Source organism: Zingiber officinale, chromosome 4B, assembly GCF_018446385.1.
Source record: "Zingiber officinale cultivar Zhangliang chromosome 4B, Zo_v1.1, whole genome shotgun sequence".
Taxonomy (NCBI): Eukaryota; Viridiplantae; Streptophyta; class Magnoliopsida; order Zingiberales; family Zingiberaceae; genus Zingiber; species Zingiber officinale.
In genome coordinates, this window is record NC_055993.1 from 33421343 (window position 1) to 33447302 (window position 25960).

Consider the following 25960-nt stretch of genomic DNA (forward strand, 5'->3'; position numbering starts at 1 on the left):
CAGTGGCCTGCGCCATGTGTTAGCATAGCTCTTCTGTCTACTCTGGGCAGTCTCAATCATCTGTCTGATCTTCTTAATAGACTGAGTGATCTCATCTATCATCTCTGTCTAGATGCTCAGCTCTACTTCCATTTCTTTTCTCTCACCTGCTTCCTACCAGCAAATAGGTGATCTGCACTTCCAGTCATACAATGCCTCGTATGGTGCCATCTTGATGGTGGCCTGATAGCTGTTGTTGAAGGCAAATTCAGCTAAGCATAGATATTTGCACCAACTTCCCTTGAAATCTAGTGCACAAGCTCTGAGCATATCTTCTAAAATCTGATTTACTCGCTCTGTCTGTCCATCAGTCTGACGATGGAAGGCTATGCTGAACTTGAATTTGGTGCCTAGTGCAGTCTGAATACACTCCTAAAAGTGAGAGGTGAAGCGTTCATCTCTATCAGAGACAATAGATTTAAGAACTCCGTGAAGTCTGATCACCTCCTTAACATATAGCTGTGCCAGCTGCTCTATAGAGTGAGACACCTTGATGGCTAGAAAATGAGCAGATTTGGTCAATCTATCCACTATTACCCATATCGCATCATATCCATTTGTAGTTCTTGGAAGACCTGTTATGAAGTCCATGGATATGTCTTCCCACTTCCACTCTAGTATTGGGAGAGGCTGTAGAACTCCTCCTGGTCTCTGGTGTTCTGCTTTGACCCTCTGACATGTCAGGCAGGTACTAACATATTTAGCTACATCTCTTTTGAGTCCAGACCACCAGAATCTCTGTTTCACGTCTTGGTACATCTTGGTAGAACCAGGATGCATGGAGTAAGGTGTACTATGAGCTTCTTCTAGAATTTTCTTTCTCAATTCCTCATCATTGGGAACACAAAGTGTTGGTTGCTACTCGGAAAACCTATAGGTTCCACTGTACAAAAATTTTGTACAAAGGTCTGAACCTTTTCCTAGCTACCATGTGTTCTTTTAAATTAAAATTTGGATCGCCTGCGGAACTTAACACGTTTGATCCAAAACTTAATCTATTTGTTCTTTTAGGTTTTGACTTGGATCTCCTGCGGAACTTAACACGTTCGACCCAAGTCTCCTTAAGTTATTAATTCCATTAAATATTAATTTCCATAAAAGGTTCCCAGTACTGACGTGGCGAGGCACATGGCCTTCTTGGATATGGGAGCAACCACCACCGACTAGACAAAACCTTTAATAGAAAGCTAATATTTAATTTCCTAAAATAACTTTAGGTTAACCAAAGAGAACAATCAAATCACAAGGAAAAGAAAAAACAAAAGAACACAACTTCGAAAAAACATATTCGAAATTCTAGAACGTAAGCCTCTTGTATTTGGTATTATTTCCATAAATAACTAGCATGATGCGGAAATAGAAATTACTAGTTATACCTTGTAGAAAAACCTCTTGATCTTCTACCGTATTCCTCTTCTAACCTCGGACGTTGTGTGGGCAACAATCTACCGAGATGAGAAACCACCAACCACCTTCTTCTCCTCCAAGCAAGGTTCGGCCACAAAGGAAGAACTTTACCAAAGAAGAAAATCAAAATACTAACCAAGCTCCAAGAGATGCTAGCTTTCTGGCTTTCTTCTTCTTCTTCTCCAAGTAGTATCCGGCCACCACAAGAACTCCAAGAGAGATGAAGTATTCGGCCACCACAAGAGGAAGAGAGGGAGAGGTTGGCCGGCCACACCAAGGAACAAAAGAGGGAGAGGAATAATAGATGTTGTATCTCATGAAGGCACCCCTACCCCTTCTTTTATATTCCTTGGCCTAGGCAAATTAGGAAATTTATTTACAATAAAATTTCCTTAATTTCCTTGACATGATTTATTTGAGAAAAATAAAATAAAATTTCCCAAATAAACTCTAATGGCCGGCCACATCAAGAGGAAGCAAATTGGACAAGTTTCAATCAACAATTAAAACTTTCCTTATTTGTTTCCGGAAATTTTAAAAAATAAAATTTCTCTTTAAAAATCTCTTCATGGTTAATAAAAGGAAATATCTATAATTTTAATTTTATTAACATGTGAATAATTTTAAAGAGAAAATAAAAAATCTCTCCAATCTACAAATAAGGAAAGAGATCTAATCTCTTTCTTTAATCTTTTGTAAATCTTTTACAAGAGAGATATTTTAATTTTAATTCTCTTTAAATTATATCTACCACATAATAAAAATTAAAATTAAATTTATTTTTTTAATTTATTTTGGCCGGCCCTACTAGCTTGGGTTCAAGCTAGGGCCGGCCACCCAATATTATACCTAGGCCGGCCCTAGCTTGTTCCCAAGCTAGCTTGGCCGGCCCCTATTGGGTGGGTTTAGAAGATGGGTATAGGTGGGTATAGAACTCTATAAATAAGAGGCTACGATAGGGACCGAGAGGAGGAATTGGTTTTGGTCTCCCGATAAAATTAAGCATCCCGTGTTCGCCCCGAACACACAACTTAATTTTACCAATGATAATTCATTCCACTAGAGAACTATCATTGAACTACCGCACCAATCCCAAATTACATTTTTGGGCTCCTTCTTATTATGAGTGTGTTAGTCTCCCTGTGTTTAAGATATCGAATGTCCACTGATTAAGTGAGTTACTGACAACTCATTTAATTAATGTCTAAGTCCAAGAGTAGTACCACTCAACCTTATCGTCATGTCGGACTAAGTCCACCTGCAGGGTTTAACATGACAATCCTTATGAGCTCCTCTTGGGGACATTATCAACCTAGTATTTCTAGGACACAGTTTCCTTCTATAATCAACAACACACACTATAAGTGATACCATTTCCCAACTTATCGGGTTTATTGATTCATCGAACTAAATCTCACCCATTGATAAATTAAAGAAATAAATATCAAACATATGTGCTTGTTATTATATTAGGATTAAGAGCACACACTTCCATAATAACTGAGGTCTTTGTTCCTTTATAAAGTCAGTATAAAAGAAACAACCTCAAATGGTCCTACTCAATACACTCTGAGTGTACTAGTGTAATTATATAGTCAAGATAAACTAATACCTAATTACACTACGACCTTCTAATGGTTTGTTCCCTTCCATTCTGGTCGTGAGCTACTGTTTATAATTTATAAGGTACTGATAACATCATCTTCTGTCTGTGACACCACATACTATGTTATCTACAATATAAATTAAATGAACAACTACAAACAAATGTAGATAATTAGACCAAATGTGATTCTTTATTCATAATGAATGTTTACAAAGCTTAGGCTTTCAGTATACACTCCAACGAATTCCACTATCTGATACTCGAAACTCTGAATTTCCTTCTTCTTGTATCCCTTGCTTGATCTTTTGGATGTCTGGATCTTTACTTCTGGGTGAAGAAATACTTTAAACTCTGATGGTCTATGTAGATTCTGCACTAGACTCCATATAAGTAATGTCGCCAGAGTTTTAGCGCAAAGACCACAGCTGTCAGCTCAAGATCATGAGTGGGGTAATTCTTCTCATAATCTTTGAGTTGTCTGGAAGCATAAGCTATCACTTTTCCTTCTTGCATGAGAATAGCTCCTAGACCCATCTTGGAGGCATCACTATAGATGTCAAAACTCTTGTCACTAGCTGGAACAGTCAGAATGGGAGCACTGGTCAGTCTCTTCTTCAGCTCTTGGAAACTCTGCTCACATTTGTCTGACCACTCAAACTTTTTGTTCTTTCTGGTCAAGGCTATCAGTGGAGAGGCTATCCTGGAAAAGACCTCCATAAATTTTTCTGTAGTACCCAGCTAAACCAAGGAAGCTTCTGATCTCCCTGGCGTTCTTGGGTCTACTCTAGTTGTTGATCACTTCTATTTTGCCTGGATCCACTTGGATATCTTCTTTAGAAATTATGTGACCTAGAAACGCCACCTGATCTAACCAGAACTCGCACTTTGAGAATTTAGCATACAGCTGCTTCTGCTGTAGGGTCTGCAGTACAATTCTCAAGTGTGTGTCATGCTCCTCTAGGGTCCTTGAATAGACTAGAATGTCGTCGATGAATACGATGATAAATTTGTCAAGGTATTCCCTGAACACTCTGTTCATTAAGTCCATGAAGACCGCTGGTGCATTAGTCACACCAAAAGGCATGACTACAAACTCGTAGTGTCTTTATCTGGTCCTGAATGTCGTTCTGCGTATATCCCTTTCTTTCACTTTTAGCTGATGGTACCCAGAGCGCAGATCTATTTTTGAGAATACTGTTGACCCTCTCAACTGATCAAATAAGTCGTCGATCCTAGGAATGAGGTACTTGTTCTTGATTGTCACTTGATTCTGAGCTCTATAATCTATGCACATCCGCATAGATCCGTCCTTCTTCTTGACAAACAACACAGGAGCTTCCCAAGGTGAGTTACTAGGGCGGATGAAGCCTTTGTCAAGTAGCTCCTGAAGTTGCTCTTGCAACTCTTTCAGCTCTGCTAGAGACATGCGATACAGAGCTTTTGAAATTGGACCGGTACCAGGAACCAATTCAATCTCAAACTCCACTTCTCTGTTGGGAGGCAGTCCAGGTAGCTCTTCTGGAAATACTTCTGGATACTCGCATACTACCCGAACAACCTCCTGCTTGAGTCCTTTCTGTTCTTCTGCATTTACTATGTATGCAAGAAAACCAGCACACCCTTTAGCTAACATCTGGTGAGCTGCTAGAAAAGAGAGAAATTTCTGGGTCTTCTTCCTTGGCACTCCCGTGAATTCAAAAGGTGGTTCACTCTCTGGACTGAAGATTACTTTCCTTCTGCGGCAGTCTACTGAAGCACTATACTTGCTGAGGAAATCCATACCCAAAATGATATCGAAATCTTGCATGGCGAGGACTACCAGGCTAACATATAGTTCTCGGTCTGCAATTCTGACCGGTACAGCTCGAAGCCACTGATTGGACTCCATGACTTCTCCAGAAGGTAGGGCTATCAGGAACTTAGAGTTCATGCTTTCTGTAGGTATCTGTAATTTACTGGCAAAGGGTACTGATACGAAAGAATGGGTCACCCCAGTATCAAATAGTACAGTAGCTAAATGCTGAAAAATAACTACTTGACCTGTTACAACCGTGGAAGCACTAGCAGCTTCCTCCTTGGTGAGGGAGAATACTCTGGCACTATCAAAGGTTAGAACTGGTGGAGCTTCCAACCTTCCCTGACTGATATAGGGTCCCTCTAGTGCTGCTTCCATGTGATATAACTGTGCAGGCTTGCTTCCATATTACACTGGCTGTGGCTGAGGTGCTTTGAGCTTGTTAAGACATTCTTTAACCATGTGTCCTTCCTGACCATAGAAATAACATCCAGTCTTACCCAAAAGACAGGCTACTGGATGTGTTCTCCCACATTTGGGACAGGGAGGGAACTTGGTCTGCTTGTTTGTTGGTCCTCCCTTCTGGTTACTTACTGAGTTCCATTGCTTTCTTTTACTACCCTTGCCTTTCCAGTTCAGTTTACTTGACTGAGATTTCTAACTCCCCACTATCTTGTCCTCTATCGTCACTGGCTTGTGCTACGCTCGTTGTGCTTTGATGTCGTTCAGGTAGTGCTCAGCAATTAATGCCCTACTGATCAACTCTTCACCAGTCTGGGGCCGGTGAACTCCACTACTCATATTCAGTGCTATCTGTGGTCTCAGCATTCTGAGCATCAGTCTGACTCGTTCCTTCTCTGTACTTACTAGCTCTGGGCAGAGACGAGCTAGTCTATTGAACTTCTTAACTGTTTCTTCCACTGTTAGGTCACCTTGTTTGAACTCTATAAATTCCTCATAGTGCTTGTTGGTGATCTGTAGGTGGAAATACTCATCATAAAACTTTGACTGAAAATCAGCCCAGTTCATCTGATTGGCTGCCCTCTTGGTCTTTATCCTCTCCCACCACATACGAACATCTCCTGATAGGCAGAAAGAGGCGCACTTGACCTTCTCGACTTCTGGCCAGTCAAGAAGTTCCATTGTGCTATCTAGTGCTTTGAACCAAGCCTGGGCATCCCAGGGCTCAGTAGTGCCTGAGAAGCTCTCTGGTTTCTGTTTCATCCACTATATGAGGTAACCTTCGTGTCTCAGAGGTGCTGTGACGACTCCCAGGGTAGCTGCTGGAACCTCGGTTACCATTGGAGTCTCCACAGTTACTGTTGGAGGAGTGGGAGGAACTAGTTGCTGATTTTCCATCAGATTGACAATCACTTGTTGCTGCTCTGCTACCTATTTCTGGAGTTGAGCAACAACTTCAAAGAGATTGGGCTCAGTTACTCTGGGCACTTCGTTCTCCTGAGTTGGTTCCTCAGTACGAGGGCGTCCTCTTCTTGCCATCTTATTATGCAAAGAATAAGACTTGATATCTTCTCTATCCTTTCCAAACAAACATCTGTATGAATAAAGAAAACAAAACTTCTATCTTACTAAAGCGCATATATATAATCAATTTCTCTCTACTGCAAATAATAAAGAAAGCATAAAAGGAAAAACTTAAATACTTTCTTACTTGAAGACGTCAAGGCTGATGCTGATGTGAGTGTAATGCTGGAGAATGGGAACTGCTCTGATACCAACTATAACGACCCACCTTCCTTACTGCTCTCTAAAGGTAGTCGTTACTTAACTATTACTCTACTTACAAGTGTTACTTATGCTAATATTAGTAATGCTTAAAATCTGCAACTCTTTTATTTTAAAGAAAATAAAAGCATAATATAACCCCTTCTTATCATGTTCGAAATATGCAAAGTCTATCATTCACCTTGAGCATTAACATGGTTGAAACATGTACTTTTGATTTAACTAAAACATGGTGTCAGAAAAAGAAAATACACCTAACCTTACCAGTCATAATAATCCAGAACTATACAAGATATAGAAGAACATGATAGCATAGCAAGAACAAATCTGAACCTTACCAGCTACATTAATCCGAAACAATACAAGGCTATATAGACTAAAGTAAGGCACTTCCATAATTGCAAACATGCACTGTTCATATTAATTGAAGCAAGGAAACAAACTAACCTTTCAAGCTATAAAATTCCCAACCTTCACAGAACTATAGAACTAAATAAAATCATTAGCATAATTGGAAATAAGCACCTTTCATGGAAACCGAAATATATGAAAGGTTACTGCTGCTATCAAGCATCTACACATGATATACCAAAGCATACATCACCAAATCTACCCACGTTGAATTATTTCCAATTAAGCAAAATATATAAAAAAAAAAGTTGCTTCTACTGACAGTAAAGATGAATTCTGCACATGCTCACATAACAACAAATAAATCTGCTCGTGCTTATAAGATAAACAAGCAAACTAAATTTGCATTGCTATTAGAAACAAAACTAAAACATAAACAAATCTACACTTGCTTAAAGAAACTAGACTAAATTTGCACTTGCTAATAGGAAAAGGCATAAATCAACTTTGCACTTGCTGATAGAAAAGGGCAACTAAATCAAATCCAGCAATACAAATAGCATGTGCAACCTCTAATTTCTCTAGCAATTAAAAGAAAGACTCCTGTTAAACTCTTAACAAATTCTTAGCAGGATCCCATTTAAATCCTCCAGCAAGGTCCCAAGCTTCCATGGTTCCAAACATCACACACATCCATCACGCATCCTCCTTGTCGCCTTCCTCTTTATACTCTAGCTTTTCCTTTATCTGCGGTAGGAGGAAAAATAAATCTATAAGAGAAACGCTTAGAAAGTACAAAACTATCTCACAAAAGCTTGAAAATGCATAAGATACAAGGATGCTAAAACTTAAATGCTAAAAAGCAAAGCTACACATGCTTATCTAATAGCAAAGCACTAAAATAATCTGCATACTCATGATATACAAGAATAAATCTACATGCTGGAAATAAAGCTAATCATGCTCAATTAACTTATAAGGAAAGCAAATGAAAACCAATACTGTATACTTAGAATTATAAAAGCTAAACTTCGCTAGTTCTAAACATAGGTGATACTTGTTTCATTTACTTATAGCCTTATACTTGAAATTAATATTTAACTTTCTTCTTCTCTTTCTTGGGCCCAGGCTTAGTACCAAATGCGCGCTCTCTAATAGAGACTGAGGTAGCGAGCCTCCAGTCCTATGAGGGTAAAGACCTCGGTCTTACTAGGGCCAAGACCTTGGAATTGGTCACCTGGATTTGTTTAACGACAACCTCGGAAGTCGGGTACTAGCCTCTTACTTTAAATTACTTGTTATCTTTTCTAATTAGACCTTGGTCTTTTCTCTACTCATAACTTCTCATAATCCTCTAAAAAAGTTTAATAGGGCACATAATCATTCCACTAAAATACATGGTTGTTCATCTCAAGAAATAACACCAAAAACTAAACTGATATGCTAACATAAAGTTAGCAAGGGAAAACTAAACTGCTATTCATCGTAGTGACCACACATATAACATGGCTTAATTCTAGTATGGTGATTTGTATAGATGGCTATGTGTAAGCATAGTTATCCATTCCTTTCTACAGCCAAGTATGTGCAAGATACCTTAACTATACAAGTGTCAATTTATGGAAATTTTGCTACTAGATTAAGTAGGCATAGGAACTTTACAAGAACAAAGTATCCAAACTAGAATCATGACTCGTCCAAACATATTTCTTTAAGCTCTAAACCTGTTACAATAGAAATACATAGCAACTAGCTAAACTCTTTAATCATGCCATAACTGGATTACATAGAAGCTAACTAATCTCTTTAATCATGCTTCATCAGGAAATACTAAACAGGAATGAAAGGAACTCAAACTAAGTTTTGCATTTGCTAAAAACATGCTTATTCATATCCAGCAATTAGCACAAACAAAACAAATACTTGTTGAAATTAAAACCTTTATAACGCTTGTTTCAATGATGAAATATCAATCTGCACATGTACAGGACTAAATTCAGGACATGCATGCTATAATAGAACATAAGCAGGCAAATTCTCTTTTCTACACAGCTTAATCCGAAACAAAAACAAGAAGGCTAAATACCTAGCTACCCTATTCTGTAAAGCTTGATCCGGAAACCATAGGAAGAAATCCGAACACAAAGAAACAACCTACAGTATGTACCGAAATCAACAGGTCCTAGCAAGCACTTTGTACAACTCAAACCTCAAGCCAAGGAAGAAAAACAAAGCTCCAAAACTACTCCTACTGCAGGTGAGTAGTTACTTACCACTTGTTCTTGCACTTACAACCGACGGAATGGGTTCTAGGGTTTGGAGAAGGTGAAGATCTCGGCGATCCCTTCCTATCCGCGTGTTCTCCTTAACGAGGAGACCATGAATCTGTGAACGGCTCCTAAAAAGAAGTCCTCGCCGGCCGTTGGAGAGGAACCCTAGCACCGTCGCCCCTTTTCGCCCGAGAGAGAAGACTGTCGTCGAACTCGAGAGAAGGGAAAACGGGATTTAGGGTTCGGGAAAAAGGAAACCTAAACCTTTTCTTATAACTAGGGTTTTTATTAAATACTATACCTTAAATATTTGTCGCTCTTTCCTTATTCAGCAATGGTCGCGTGAACACTTGGTTGGCTGCATTCTGCTTAAAGCTCGGCTCGAGGGTTCAAATCTCGGCTGCAACCCTTTTCTTCCTATTATTTCCTGTTATTAACTTCTACTACTTATATAGATTTTGTTCTTTATATGTTCACAAAAAGGTCGCAGAATAGTTGGCTGGCTGGATTCGGTTAAGGCTCGGTTCAGGTCCGAGATCCACGGTTCGAATCTCGGCTTGGACATTTTTTTGTCGAAACTTCTTTCGTTTAGTAAAAATACCAAACGACCTCCAAAAATTGCATAAAAATACTCTAAAAATTTCTAAAAATCTATAGAATATTTTAAAAGCATTTCCAAATATTTTTAAGAACTTTTAGAACTTGAAATAGGGAAAATTGGGTCGTTACAATCCCCCATACCATATAAAAAGTTCATCCTCGAACTTAGAATAGTTTTGGATATTTCTATCTCATACTGTCCTCACGCTCCCAAGTGACTTCCTCGTGCTTCTGGTTCTGCCAGATGACCTTCACTAGTGGTACTTCTTTATTCCTTAGTCTCTTAACTTCTCTGTCCACTATCTGTGTAGGTCTGCTCTCATAGCTAAGATCATCCTGAATCTGCACTGACTGAGGCTCAATCACTTGGCTAGGGTCATGGAGACACTTCTTTAGCATGGAGACATGAAATATATTATGTATTACTGACATGTCTTGTGGTAAGTCCAGCTTGTAAGCTACTTTCCCAATCCTCTCTATGATCAGGTAAGGTCCTACGTAGCGAGGACTTAATTTGTCCTTCTTGCCAAATCTCATCACTCCCTTCATCGGAGTAACATTGAGAAAAACTGAATCCCCTACTTGGAATTCCAGTGACCTACGGCGTATGTCAGCATAGCTCTTCTGTCTACTCTGGACAGTCTCAATCTTCTGTTTATTCTTCTTGATAGCCTGAGTGATCTCATCTATCATCTCTGTCTGGATGGCCAGCTCTACTTCCATTTTTTTTCTCTCACCTGCTTCCTGCCAGCAAATAGGTGATCTGCACTTCCTGCCATACAATGCCTCGTATGGTGAAATCTTGATGGTGGCTTGATAGTTGTTGTTGTAGGCAAATTCAGCTAAGCATAGATATTTGCATCAACTTCCCTTGAAATCTAGTTCATAAGCTCTTAGCATATCTTCTAAAATCTGATTTACTCGCTCTGTCTGTCCATCAGTTTGACGATGGAAGGTTGTGCTGAACTTGAGTTTGGTGCCTAGTGCAGTCTGAATACACTCCTAAAAGTGAGAGGTGAAGCGTTCATCTCTATCAGAGACAATAGATTTAGGAACTTCGTGAAGTCTGATCACCTCCTTAACATATAGCTGTGCCAGCTGCTCTATAGAGTGGGACACCTTGATGGCTAGAAAATGAGCAGATTTGGTCAATCTGTCCACTATTACCGATATCGCATCATAGCCATTTGTAGTTCTTGGAAGATCTGTTATGAAGTTCATGGATATGTCTTCCCACTTCCACTCTGGTATTGGGAGAGGCTGTAGAACTCCTCCTGGTCTCTGGTGTTCTGCTTTGACCCTCTGACATGTCAGGCAGGTACTAACATATTTAGCTACATCACTTTTGAGTCCAGACCACCAGAATCTCTGTTTCACGTCTTAGTACATCTTGGTAGAACCAGGATGCATGGAGTAAGGTGTACTATGAGCTTCTTCTAGAATTTTCTTTCTCAATTCCTCATCATTGGGAACACAAAGACCATTCCCCTGATAAAGAATTCCACTATCTGATACTCGAAACTCTGAATTTCCTTCTTCTTGTATCCCTTGCTTGATCTTTTGGATGTCTGGATCTTCACTTTGCTTTCTCTGTATATCCTCAAGCATGGTATACTCTATGGTCAATGCAGAGAGTTGCCCTTCAATAATTTCAATTCCAAAGTCTGACAACTCCTTCTGCAGTGGCAGGGCTAATGATGATAAAGACATTAGGGACACATTAGATTTTCTGCTTAGTGCATCTGCCACTTTGTTAGCTTTACCTGGGTGGTAGAGGATTTCACAGTCATAGTCTTTGACCAACTCCAGCCTCCTGCGATGTCTCATGTTTAAATCCTTCTAGGTGAAAAATACTTTAAACTCTGATGGTCTGTGTAGATTCTGCACTAGACTCCATACAAGTAATGTCGTCAGAGTTTTAGCGCAAAGACCACAGCTGCCAGCTCAAGATCATGAGTGGGGTAAATTCTTCTCATAATCTTTGAGTTGTCTGGAAGCATAAGCTATCACTTTTCCTTCTTGCATGAGAACAGCTCCTAGACCCATCTTGGAGGCATCACTGTAGATGTCAAAACTCTTGTCACTAGCTGGAACAGTCAAAATGAGAGCACTGGTCAGTCTCTTCTTCAGCTCTTAGAAACTCTGCTCACATTTGTCTGACCACTCAAACTTTTTGTTCTTTCTGGTCAAGGCTGTCAGTGGAGAGGCTATCCTGGAAAAGTCCTCCACAAATTTTTCTGTAGTACCCAACTAAACCAAGGAAGCTTCTGAACTCCCTGGCGTTCTTGGGTCTACTCCAGTTGTTGATCGCTTCTATTTTGCCTGGATCCATTTGGATACCTTCTTTAGAAATTATGTGACCTAGAAACGCCACCTGATCTAACCAGAACTCGCACTTTGAGAATTTAGCATACAGCTGCTTCTGTTGTGGCTGAGGTGCTTTGAGCTTGTTAGGACATTCTTAAACCATGTGTCCTTCCTGACCACAGGAATAACATCCAGTCTTACCCAAAAGACAGGCTCCTGGATGTGTTCTCCCACATTTGGGAAAGGGAGGGAACTTGGTCTGCTTGTTTCTTGGTCCTCCCTTCTGGTTACTTCCTGAGTTCCACTACTTTCTTTTACTACCCTTGCCTTTCCAGTTCTGTTTACTTGATGGGATTTCTGACTCCCCACTATCTTGTCCTCTATCATCACTAGCTTGTGCTACGCTCATTGTGCTTTGATGTCGTTCAGGTAGTGCTCAGCAATTAATGCCTACTGATCAACTCTTCACCTGTCTGGGGCCGGTGAGCTCCACTACTCACATTCAGTGCTATCTGTGGTCTCAACATTCTGAGCTTCAGTATGACTCGTTCCTTCTCTGTACTTACTAGCTCTGGGCAGAGACGAGCTAGTCTATTGAACTTCTTGACTGCTTCTTCCACTGTTAGGTCACCTTGTTTGAACTCTATAAATTCCTCATAGTGATTGTCGGTGATCTGTAGGTGGAAATACTCTTCATAAAACTCTGACTGGAAATCAGCCCAGTTCATCTGATTGGCTACCCTCTTGGTCTTTATCCTCTCCCACCATATACGAGCATCTCCTGACAGGCAAAAACAGGCACACTTGACCTTCTCGACTTCTGACCAGTCAAGAAGCTCCATTGTGCTCTCTAGTGTTTTGATCCAAGCCTGGGCATCCCAAGGCTCAGTAGTGCCTGAGAATCTCTCTGGTTTCAGTTGTAGCCACTATATGAGGTAAGCTTCTTGTCTCTGAGGTGCTGTGACGACTCCCAGGGTAGCTGCTGGAACCTCGGTTACCACTGGAGTCTCCACAGTTACTGTTGGAGGAGTGGGAGGAACTAGTTGCTGATTTTCCATCAGATTGGCAATCACTTGTTGCTGCTCTGCTACCTGTTTCTGGAGTTGAACAACAACTTCAAAGAGATTGGGCTCAGTTGCTCTGGGCACTTCGTTCTCCTGAGTTGGTTCCTTAGTATGAGGGCGTCCTCTTCTTGCCATCTTATTATGCAAAGAATAAGACTTGATATCTTCTCTATCCTTTCCAAACAAACATATGTATGAATAAAGAAAACAAAACTTCTATCTTACTAAAGCGCATATATATAATCAATTACTCTCTACTGGAAATAATAAAGAAAGCATAAAAGGAAAAACTTAAATACTTTCTTACTTGAAGACGGCAAGGCTGATGCTGATGTGTGTGTGATGCTGGAGAATGGGAACTGCTCTGATACCAACTGTAACGACCCACCTTCCTTACTACTCTCTAAAGGTGATCGTTACATAACTATTACTCTACTTACAAGTGTTACTTATGCTAATATTAGTATTGCTTAAAATCTACAACTCTTTTATTTTAAAGAAAATAAAAGCAGAATATAACCCCTTCTTATCATGTTCGAAATATGCAAAGTCTATCATTCACCTTGAGCATTAACATGGTTGAAACATGTACTTTTGATTTAACAAAAACATGGTGTCAGAAAAAGAAAATACACCTAACCTTACCAGTCATAATAATCCAGAACTATACAAGATATAGAAGAACATGATAGCATAGCAAGAACAAATCTGAACCTTACCAGCTACGTTAATCTGAAACAATACAAGGCTACATAGACTAAACTAAGGCACTTCCATAATTGCAAACATGCACCGTTCATATTAATTGAAGCAAGGAAACAAACTAACCTTTCAAGCTATAAAATTCCCAACCTTTACAGAACTATAGAACTAAATAAAATCATTAGCATAATTGGAAATAAGCACCTTTCATGGAAACCGAAATATATGAAAGGTTACTGCTGCTATCAAGCATCTACACATGATATACCAAAGCATACATCACCAAATCTACCCACGTTGAATTATTTCCAATTAAGCAAAATATATAAAAAAAGTTTGCTTCTACTGACAGTAAAGATGAATTCTGCACATGCTCACATAACAACAAATAAATCTGCTCATGCTTATAAGATAAACAAGCAAACTAAATTTTCTTTGCTATTAGAAACAAAACTAAAACATAAACAAATCAGCACTTGCTTAAAGAAACTAGACTAAATTTGCACTTGCTAATAGGAAAAGACATAAATCAACTCTGCACTTGCTGATAGAAAAGGGCAACTAAATCAAATCCAGCAATACAAATAACATGTGCAGCCTCTAATTTCTCTAGCAATTAAAAGAAAGACTCCTGTTAAACTCTTAACAAATTCTTAGCAGGAATCCATTTAAATCCTCCAGCATGGTCCCAAGCTTCCATGGTTCCAAACATCACACACATCCATCACGCATCCTCCTTGTCGCCTTCCTTTTTATACTCTAGCTTTTCCTTTATTTGCGGTAGGAGGAAAAATAAATCTATAAGAGAAACGCTTAGTAAGTACTAAACATCTCACAAAAACTCGAAAATGCATAAGATACAAGGATGTTAAAACTGAAATGCTGAAAATAAAATCTACACATGCTCATCTAATAGCAAAGCACTAAAATAATCTGCATACTCATGATATACAAGAATAAATCTACATGCTGGAAATAAAGCTAATCATGCCCAATAAACTCATAAGGAAAGCAAATGAAAACCAATACTGTATACTTAGAATTATAAGAGCTAAACTTCGCTAGTTCTAAACATAGGTGATACTTGTTTCATTTACTTATAGCCTTATACTTGAAATTAATATTTAACTTTCTTCTTCTCTTTCTTGGGCCCAGGCTTAGTACCAAATGCGCGCTCTCTAATAGAGAATGAGGTAGCGAGCCTCCAGTCCTATGAGGGTAAAGACCTCGGTCTTACCAGGGCCAAGACCTTGGAATTGGTCACCTGGATTTGTTTAACGACAACCTCGGAAGTCGGGTACTAGCCACTTACTTTAAATTACTTGTTATCTTTTCTAATTAGACCTTGGTCTTTTCTCTACTCATAACTTCTCATAATCCTATAAAAAAGTTTAATTGGGCACATAATCATTCCACTAAAATACATGGCTGTTCATCTCAAGAAATAAAACCAAAAACTAAACTGATATGCTAACATAAAGTTAGCAAGGGAAAACTAAACTGCTATTCACGGTATGTATGCTATTCATCGTAGTGACCACACATATAACATGGCTTAATTCTAGTATGGTGATTTGTATAGATGGCTATGTGTAAACATAGTTATCCATTCCTTTCTACAGCCAAGTATGTGCAAGATACCTTAACTATACAGGTGGCAATTTATGGAAATTTTGCTACTAGATTATGTAGGCATAGGAACTTTACAAGAACAAAGTATCCAAACTAGAATCATGACTCGTCCAAACATATTTCTTTAAGCTCTAAACCTGTTACTACAGAAATACATAGCAACTAGCTAAACTCTTTAATCATGCTATAACACGATTACATAGAAGCTAACTAATCTCTTTAATCATGCTTCATCAGGAAATACTAAACGATAATGAAAGGAACTCAAACTAAGTTCTGCATTTGCTAAAAACATGCTTATTCATATCCAGCAATTAGCACAAACAAAACTAATACTTGCTGAAATTAAAACCTTTATAACGCTTGTTTCAATGATGAAATATCAATCTGCACATGTACAGGACTAAATTCAGGACATGCATGCTATAACAGAACATAAGCAGGCAAATTCTCTTTTCAACACAGCTTAATCCGAAACAAAAACAAGAAGGCTAAATCCCTATCTACCCTATTCTATAAAGCATGATCCGGAAACCATAGGAAGAAATCCGAACACAAAGAAACAACCTACAGTATGTACCGAAATCAATAGGTCATAGCAAGCACTCTGTACAACTCAAACTGCAAGCCAAGGAAGAAAAACAAAGCTCCAAAACTACTCCTACTGTAGGTGAGTAGTAACTTACCACTTGTTCTTGCACTTACAACCGACGGAATGGGTTCTAGGGTTTGGAGAAGGTGAAGATCTCGGCGATCCCATCCTATCCACGTGTTCTCCTTGACGAGGAGACCATGAATATGTGAACGGCTCCCAAAAAGAAGTCCTTGCCGGCCGCCGGAGAGGAACCCTAGCACCGTCGCCCTTTTTCGCCCGAGAGAGAAGACTGTCGTCGAACTCAAGAGAAGGGAAAATGGGATTTAGGGTTCGGGAAAAAGAAAACCTAAACCTTTTCTTATAACTAGGGTTTTTATTAAATACTATACCTTAAATATTTGTCGCTCTTTCCTTACTCAGTAACGGCCGTGTGAACACTTGGTTGGCTGCGTTCTGCTTAAAGCTCGGCTCGTGGGTTCAAATCTCGGTTGCAACCCTTTTCTTCCTGTTATTAACTTCTACTACTTATATAGATTTTGTTCTCTATATGTTCACAAAAAGGTCGCAGAACAGTTGGCTGGCTGGATTCGGTTAAGGCTCGGTTCAGGTCCGAGATCCACGATTCGAATCTCGGCTTGGACACTTTTTTGTCAAAACTTCTTTCGTTTAGTAAAAATACCTAACGACCTCCAAAAATTGCATAAAAATACTCTTAAAATTCCTAAAAATCTCTAGTATATTTTAAAAGCATTTCCAAATATTTTTAAGAACTTTTAGAACTTGAAATAGAAAAAATTGGGTCGTTACAATCCCCCATACCTTATAAAAAGTTCGTCCTCGAACTTAGAATAGTTTTGGATATTTCTGTCTCATACTGTCCTCACGCTCCAAAGTGACTTCCTCGTGCTTCTGGTTCTGCCAGATGACCTTCACTAGTGGTACTTCTTTATTCTTTAGTCTCTTAACTTCTCTGTCCACTATCTGTGTGTTGGAGTGTATACTGAAAGCCTAAGCTTTGTAAACATTCATTATGAATAAAGAATCACATTTGGTCAAATTGTCTACATTTAGTTGTAGTTGTTCAATTAATTTATATTGTAGATAACATAGTATGTGGTGTCACATGCAGAAGATAATGTTATCAGTACCTTATAAATTATAAACAGTAGCTCACGACCAAAATGGAAAGGAACAAACCATTAGAAGGTCGTAGTGTAATTAGGTATTAGTTTATCTTGACTATATAATTACACTAGTACACTCAGAGTGTATTGAGTAGGACCATTTGAGGTCGTTTCTTTTATACTGACTTTATAAAGGAACAAAGACCTCAGTTATTATGGAAGTGTGTGCTCTTAATCCTAATATAATAACAAGCACATATATTTGATATTTATTTCTTTAATTTATCAATGGGTGAGATTTAGTTCGATGAATCAATAAACCCGATAAGTTGGGAAATGATATCACTTATAGTGTGTGTTGTTGATTATAAAAGGAAACTGTGTCCTAGAGATACTAGGTTGATAATGTCCTCAAGAGGAGCTCATAAGGATTGTCATGTTAAACCCTGCAGGTGGACTTAGTCCGACATGATGATAAGGTTGAGTGGTACTACTCTTGGACTAAGATATTAATTAAATGAGTTGTCAGTAACTCACTTAATTAGTGGACATTCGATATCTTAAACACAGGGAGACTAACACACTCATAATAAGAAGGAGCCCAAAAATTTAATTTGGGATTGGTGCGGTAGTTCAATAATAGTTCTCTAGTGGAATGAATTATTATTGATAAAATTAAGTTGTGTGTTCGGGGCGAACACGGGATGCTTAATTTTATCGGGACACCAAAACCAATTCCTCCTCTCGGTCCCTATCGTAGCCTCTTATTTATAGAGTACTATACTCACCTATACCCACCTTCTATACTCACCCAAAGGGGGCCGGCCAAGCTAGCTTGGGAACCAAGCTAGGGCTGGCCTAGGTATAAAATTGGGTGGTCGGCCCTAGCTTGAACCCAAGCTAGTGGGGGCCGGCCAAATTAAATTAAAAAAGAAATTTAATTTTAATTTTTATTATGTGAAATAAATAATTTATTAAAGAGAATTAAAATTAAAATATCTCTCTTGTAAAAGATCTACAAAAGATTAAAGAAAGAGATTAGATATCTTTCCTTATTTGTAGATTGGTGAGATATTTTATTTTCTCTTTAAAAATTATTCACATATTGAAAAATTAAAATTATGGAAATTTCTTTTTATCAACCATGAAGAGATTTTTGAATAGAAATTTTAATTTTAAAATTTCCGGAAACAAATTAGGAAGTTTTAATTTTTGATTGAAACTTGTCCAATTTGTTCTTCATGATGTGGCCGGCCACTTGAATTTAATTGGGAAAATTTTATTTTATTTTTCTCAATTAAATCATGTCATGGAAATTAAGGAAATTTTATTGTAATTAAATTTCCTAATTTGCCTAGGCCAAGGAATATAAAAGAAGGGGTAAGGGTGCCTTCATGAGTGACAACCTCTATTATTTCTCTCCCTCTTTTTGTTCCTTGGTGTGGCCGGCCATCCTTTCCCTCTCTTCCTCTTGTGGTGGCCGAACCTCTCTCTTCCCTTGGAGCTCTTGTGGTGGCCGGATACTACTTGGAGAAGAAGAAGAAGAAGGAGAGGAAGCTAGCATCTCTTGGAGCTTGGTTAGTGTTTTGATTTTCTTCCTTGGTGAAGCTTCTTTCTTTATGGCCGAACCTAGCTAGGAGGAGAAGAAGGTGGTTGGTGGTTTCTCATCTCGGAAGATCGTTGCCCACACAACGTCTGAGGTTAGAAGAGAAATACGATAGAAGATCAAGAGGTCTTTCTAGAAGGTATAACTAGTAGTTTTTCCTTTTCCGCATCATACTAGTTATTTATGGAAATAATACCAAATACAAGAGGCTTACGTTCTAGTATTTCGAATATGTTTTTCGATGTTGTGTTCTTTTGTTTTATTTATCCTTGTGATTTGATTGTTCTTTTCGGTTAACCTAAAGTTATTTTAGAAAATTAAATATTAGCTTTCTATAAAAGGTTTTGTCTAGTCGGTGGTGGTTGCTCCCATATCCAAGAAGGCCATGTGCCTCGCCACGTCAGTACTGAGAACCAATTATGGAAATTAATATTTAATGGAATTAATAACTTAAGGTGATTTGGGATGAACGTGTTAAGTTCCGCAGGAGACCCAAGTTAAAACCTAAAAGAATAAATAGATTAAGTTTTGGATCAAACGTGTTAAGTTCCGCAGGCGATCCAAAATTTAATTTAAAAGAATACATGGTAGCTAGGAAAAGGTTCAGACCTTTGTACAAAATTTTTGTACAGTGGAACCTCTAGGTTTTCCGAGTAGCAACCAACAATTGGTATCAGAGCTAGGGTTTTGCCTCTGTGTATTTGGTATTAGGTTAATTATGCACATGTCATACATAATTTAGGCAGGTTAATAGTAGGATGTGCTAACTTTGTGGATGCAGGATCCAACTATTATGGCTTTTAGTTATTTTGTGTGTGATTGGACCCTTGGACATGTCAAGGGCATTTATATGTGTGTGCATGATTGTATTTAAATACAGCAGGAGATGTATTTAGTTTTATTAGGATTTTATTTTTGATCTAGATACATGTACATTCCTTTTATGGAATATAGGATCAAAATGTAAAATTCTATTTATGTCGCTGATCGAATCTTGCAACGCATGGAACCTTCTAAGGACCAGAGGCGCAGTGGAACTAGGAGCAAGATGGATGTGACAGCTAGACCCGGTGGCGGTGGCCAAATATGGCAGCAGCTTGGGATGACAACACACGGAGGACAACTAGAGACAAAAGCCATAATAGTTGAAAATTAGATTTTCTATTTATTATTTTTATATTGTGTTGTGTGTGCATGTTAGTTTACAAGTTTAGTAGGCTAGCATAGTTAAAATTCCTCATTTATAAATAACTAAGTGGGAGAGGGATTTTTAAGTAAATCTCATGGTCTCCATTACTGGTTTGTAAGTGATGCAAACAAGCTTGCGCGTTGGCTCTGAGTGCCTTCCTCCATAACGGATGAGCTTGTTTGTGGATCACTAGAACAGACTTCCATTTTTGGATGACTATAGGAAGTTAATTAAGAGCGTGTGATCTTCCCCAACGGAAGGGGCATAATCTTATTAATGGACTTAGTGTCAAGTAGTGGTATACACTTAGACGCATCTAATAGTATCCTCCCCATCGGAGTCACTGCTATAATTTGTGTGACCAAATGATACCAACTATTAATTTTATTTGTCAAAAAGTTAGGTTGACAAGATAATAAAATTAATGGGTTAAAACCCTTCTTTTACAAATGTTGAATTAGTATACGTCCACACTAACGTGGCATACAAAATTCATGGTATTTTGAGGTGTTGGTTAATTTAAAATAGTATTGTTTGAGGAATCAATATTATTCTAAATTTAGAGTTCTGACCAAAAGTTATTTGTGATTCTTAGGATGACTTTCAACCCACTGTCCATCATACTTCAACAGAATAGACTTACTGGACCTAATTACATAGATTGGAAAAGGAACCTGGACATTGTCCTTACTGCTGAAAGCTATAAATTTGTACTGACTGAGCCTTGTCCTGAAGCACCTACTGGTGAATCTACCCAAGAGGAGATTGAATATCATAGGAAATGGGTAAAAGCAGATGAGATGGCGCGGTGTTACATTTTGGCTTCAATGTCAAATGTATTGCAACATCAGCATCAAGATTTACCAACAACCTATGATATTATGAACAATCTCAAGGAACTCTTTGGTCATCAGGATAGGGCTTCTAGGCAAGAAGCCATGAGAAAGATAATGACAGCCACCATGCAAGAGGGTACTCCTGTGAGGGATCATATCCTAAAGATGATGGCTTATCTGAACGAGATACAGATCCTTGGAGGAGAAATTGATGGGGAAACCCATATCGATATGATCCTTCAAACGCTACCTAGAAGTTTTGAGCGGTTCCCTGAACTATAATATGAATAAGAGGATTTATTCATTAGCGGAACTATTGAAAGCAGCAGAAGGATTATTTCGTCACAATGCTCAAATTCACTATGCTTGAAAATGGTTCTACTTCTAAACCGAGAGGAAAGAAGAAGAAGAAACAAGTCGGTTCAGAAAGAAAGTGAATAAATCTCAGTGTACGGGATTGAGTGAAGAAGAAGAAGGGCAAGTGCTTCATCTGCAAGCAGGCAGGAAGGCGGATGTCCTCGTAGGAACCAAAACAAAGGTATATCTCATGCTCTAGTTGTTGAAACATGTTTAGCGGTGTTATCTACCAACACCTGGTGTGTAGATACGGAGCCACTGATCATGTCTGAATTCCTTGCAGGGGTTCCAGAAACCCGACGACTATCTCGAAGGAGAAATTACCGTCTACATGGGCAATGCTACTAAGGTGGCAGCTGTTGCAGTGGGAGACGTCTACTTATCTTTTAGTAGAAATAGAAATTTGGTTTTAAGAAATTATCTTTATGTACCCAGTTTTAGAAAGAATTTAATTTCAGTTTCTAAACTGTTTCTAGATGGATATTCTGTTTCTTTCAGTAACGATGTAGTTATTAAAAGAAATAATGTGATTATCTGTTCTGGTGCATTGGTTGGCAATTTGTATACTTTAAATCCAATTTGTTCCAAAAAGCAAAACATGGAAATTTATAACTCATCTTCTAATTCTAATAAGAGAAAAGAACCTTCGGAAATGAACCAAGCATATCTTTGGCATCTAAGGCTTGGTCATATTAACTTAAGTAGGATTCAGAGGCTTATAACCGATGGACTTTTGGGTTCATTAGAGTTGGAAAATTTTCCAACTTGTGAATCCTGCTTGGAAGGTAAAATGACCAAGAGGCCGTTCAAGGCCAAGGGGTATAGAGCCAAAGAAGTGTTAGAGTTGGTTCACTCTGATTTATGTGGTCCTATGTCTGTCCAGGCAAGAGGAGGTTTTGAATATTTTGTCTCTTTCATAGACGATTATTCAAGATATGGATACATTTACCTAATGCGCCGCAAGTCCGAGTGCTTTGATAAGTTCAAAGAGTACAAGGCTGATGTGGAGAAACGACTAGGTAAAAGTATCAAGACACTACGGTCAGATCGTGGTGGCGAGTACCTCTTAGGAGAGTTTAGGAATTACTTATCAGAGGCCGGGATTCAATCCCAATTGTCTGCACTTGGAACACCCCAACAGAATGGTGTAGCAGAACGAAGGAACAGGACTCTTATGGAGATGGTTAGATCGATGATGAGTTATTCAAAATTACCAAATTCGTTTTGGGGATATGCTCTGGAAACAGCAGTATACATTCTGAACTTAGTACCTTCTAAATCAGTTTCTTCTACTCCCATAGAATTGTGGAATGGGCGAAAACCCAGTCTAAGACATATTCGGATTTGGGGTAGTCCAGCACTGAAACCAGATCCTGATAAGTTAGAATCCGTATAGAAGTTTGCGTGTTTGTAGGATATCCCAAAGGAACGAAAGGTGGTTTATTTTATAGTCCTAAGACCGAAGGTCATTGTTAGCACCAATGCCCGCTTTTAGAAGAAGACTATATAATGGATCACAAGCCCAAGAGTAAAGTTGTTTTAGAAGAAATTAGAGAGGACACGTCTACTTGAGTACCAAGGACAAGATGAAGTACCACAAGAGACCGCAACACGTGTCACACATGATACACAACCACGGATGCCTCGTCGTAGTGGGAGGTTGTAAGGCAACTGAAGATTCATGTTTTGGGAGAGTCTTGACTTGATCCGGGTAAACATGAACCCGATCCACAAACATATGACAAGCACTCCAAAATATAGATGCATCTTGGCAAAAGGCAATGAATTACAAATAGAGTCTATGTACTCTAATAAGGTCTGGGAGCTTGTAGAACCACCTGATGGTGTAAAAGCCGTTGGATGCAAGTGGATCTACAAAAGGAAAAGAGGAACAGACGGGAAGGTAGAAACCTTCAAAGCTAGGCTTGTTGCAAAAGGGTACACTCAGAAAGAGGGAATCGATTATGAGGAAACCTTTTCACCGGTAGCCATACTTAAGTCTATCCGGATACTCTTATCCATTGCTGCTCATATGGATTATGAGATTTGGAAAATGGATGTCAAGACAGCTTTCCTTAATGGAAGTCTTGAAGAAAATATCCATATGAAGCAACCAGAAGGGTTCATTGAAAAAGGCAAAGAGCATCTAGTGTGCAAGCTCAATCGGTCCAATTATGGACTGAAGCAAGCTTCAAGATCTTGGAACATCCGTTTTAATGAAGTAATCCAGTCATATGGATTTATTCAAAGTCCGGATGAGTCTTGTGTATATAAGAAGTGTAACGGAAACGTGGTGGTATTTCTTGTACTATACGTAGATGATATTTTGTTAATTGGCAACAATGTCAAGGTACTGTCAGACGTAAGGGTATGGTTGTCCAAAAAATTTGATATGAAGGACTTAGGAGAGTGTGCACACATACTTGGGATCAAAGTAATAAGGGATCGCAAGAAAAGAATGTTGTGTCTGTCCCAAGCTTCATATATAGATACAATCCTTGCTCATTTTAGCATGCAAGATTCCAAGAAAGGTTTCTTACCTTTCAGGCATGGAATAGCTCTATCTAAAGAGATGTCTCCTAAGACTTCAAAGGAGATAGAAGACATGAAAGCAGTTCCTTATGCCTCGGCTGTAGGAAGCCTTATGTATGCAATGCTATGTACGAGACCTGATATTTGTTTTATCGTGGGCATGGTCAGCAGATATCAGAGTAACCCTGGAAAAGGACATTGGACTGCGGTAAAGCATATATTAAAGTACCTGAGAAGGACTAGAGATTATATGCTAGTTTACCAAGCAGACGATTTACTCCCTGTGGGTTACACGGATTCAGATTTCCAATCAGATAGGGACAACAGTAAGTCTACATCAGGCTATGTGTTTAATTTAGGAGGTGGAGCCATTTCATGGAGGAGTGTTAAGCAGAAATGCGTTTCAGACTCAACCATGGAAGCAGAGTATGTAGCAGCCTCTGAGGTAGCTAAAGAAGCAGTATGGCGCAGGTACTTTCTAATGGACTTAGATGTGATTCCTGGTTTGCCCAAAATCATCACAATTTATTGTGATAATAGTGGTGCAGTTGCAAACTCGAAGGAACCACGAGCTCATAAGGCAAGTAAACATATAGAGCGCAAGTACCACCTGATACGAGATATCGTGAAGCGAGGAGAAGTTGTCATCGCCAAAATTGCATCAGTGGATAACCTGGCAGATCCTTTCACTAAGGCCCTTCCGGCGAAAGCTTTTAATCGGCATGTGGAGGGAATGGGAATTAGATGTATGGTAGAAGATATGATAGCTTAGTCATTAGTATAAGTGGGAGATTGTTGGAGTGTATACTGAAAGCCTAAGCTTTGTAAACATTCATTATGAATAAAGAATCACATTTCGACAAATTGTCTACATTTAGTTGTGGTTGTTCAATTAATTTATATTGTAGATAACATAGTATGTGGTGTCACATGCAGAAGATAATGTTATCAGTACCTTATAAATTATAAACAATAGCTCACGACCAAAATGGAAAGGAACAAACCATTAGAAGGTCGTAGTGTAATTAGGTATTAGTTTATCTTGACTATATAATTACACTAGTACACTCAGAGTGTATTGAGTAGGACCATTTGAGGTCGTTTCTTTTATACTGACTTTATAAAGGAACAAAGACCTCAGTTATTATGGAAGTGTGTGCTCTTAATCCTAATATAATAACAAGCACATATATTTGATATTTATTTCTTTAATTTATCAATGGGTGAGATTTAGTTCGATGAATCAATAAACCCGATAAGTTGGGAAATGATATCACTTATAGTGTGTGTTGTTGATTATAGAAGGAAACTGTGTCCTAGAGATACTAGGTTGATAATGTCCTCAAGAGGAGCTCATAAGGATTGTCATGTTAAACCCTGCAGGTGGACTTAGTCCGACATGATGATAAGGTTGAGTGGTACTACTCTTGGACTAAGATATTAATTAAATGAGTTGTCAGTAACTCACTTAATTAGTGGACATTCGATATCTTAAACACAGGGAGACTAACACACTCATAATAAGAAGGAGCCCAAAAATTTAATTTGGGATTGGTGCGGTAGTTCAATAATAGTTCTCTAGTGGAATGAATTATTATTGATAAAATTAAGTTGTGTGTTCGGGGCGAACACGGGATGCTTAATTTTATCGGGAGACCAAAACCAATTCCTCCTCTGGTCCCTATCGTAGCCTCTTATTTATAGAGTACTATACTCACCTATACCCACCTTCTATACTCACCCAAAGGGGGCTGGCCAAGCTAGCTTGGGAACCAAGCTAGGGCCGGCCTAGGTATAAAATTGGGTGGCCGGCCCTAGCTTGAACCCAAGCTAGTGGGGGCCGGCCAAATTAAATTAAAAAAGAAATTTAATTTTAATTTTTATTATGTGAAATAAATAATTTATTAAAGAGAATTAAAATTAAAATATCTCTCTTGTAAAAGATCTACAAAAGATTAAAGAAAGAGATTAGATATCTTTCCTTATTTGTAGATTGGTGAGATATTTTATTTTCTCTTTAAAAATTATTCACATGTTGAAAAATTAAAATTATGGAAATTTCTTTTTATCAACCATGAAGAGATTTTTGAAGAGAAATTTTAATTTTAAAATTTCCGGAAACAAATTAGGAAGTTTTAATTGTTGATTGAAACTTGTCCAATTTGTTCTTCATGATGTGGCCGGCCACTTGAATTTAATTGG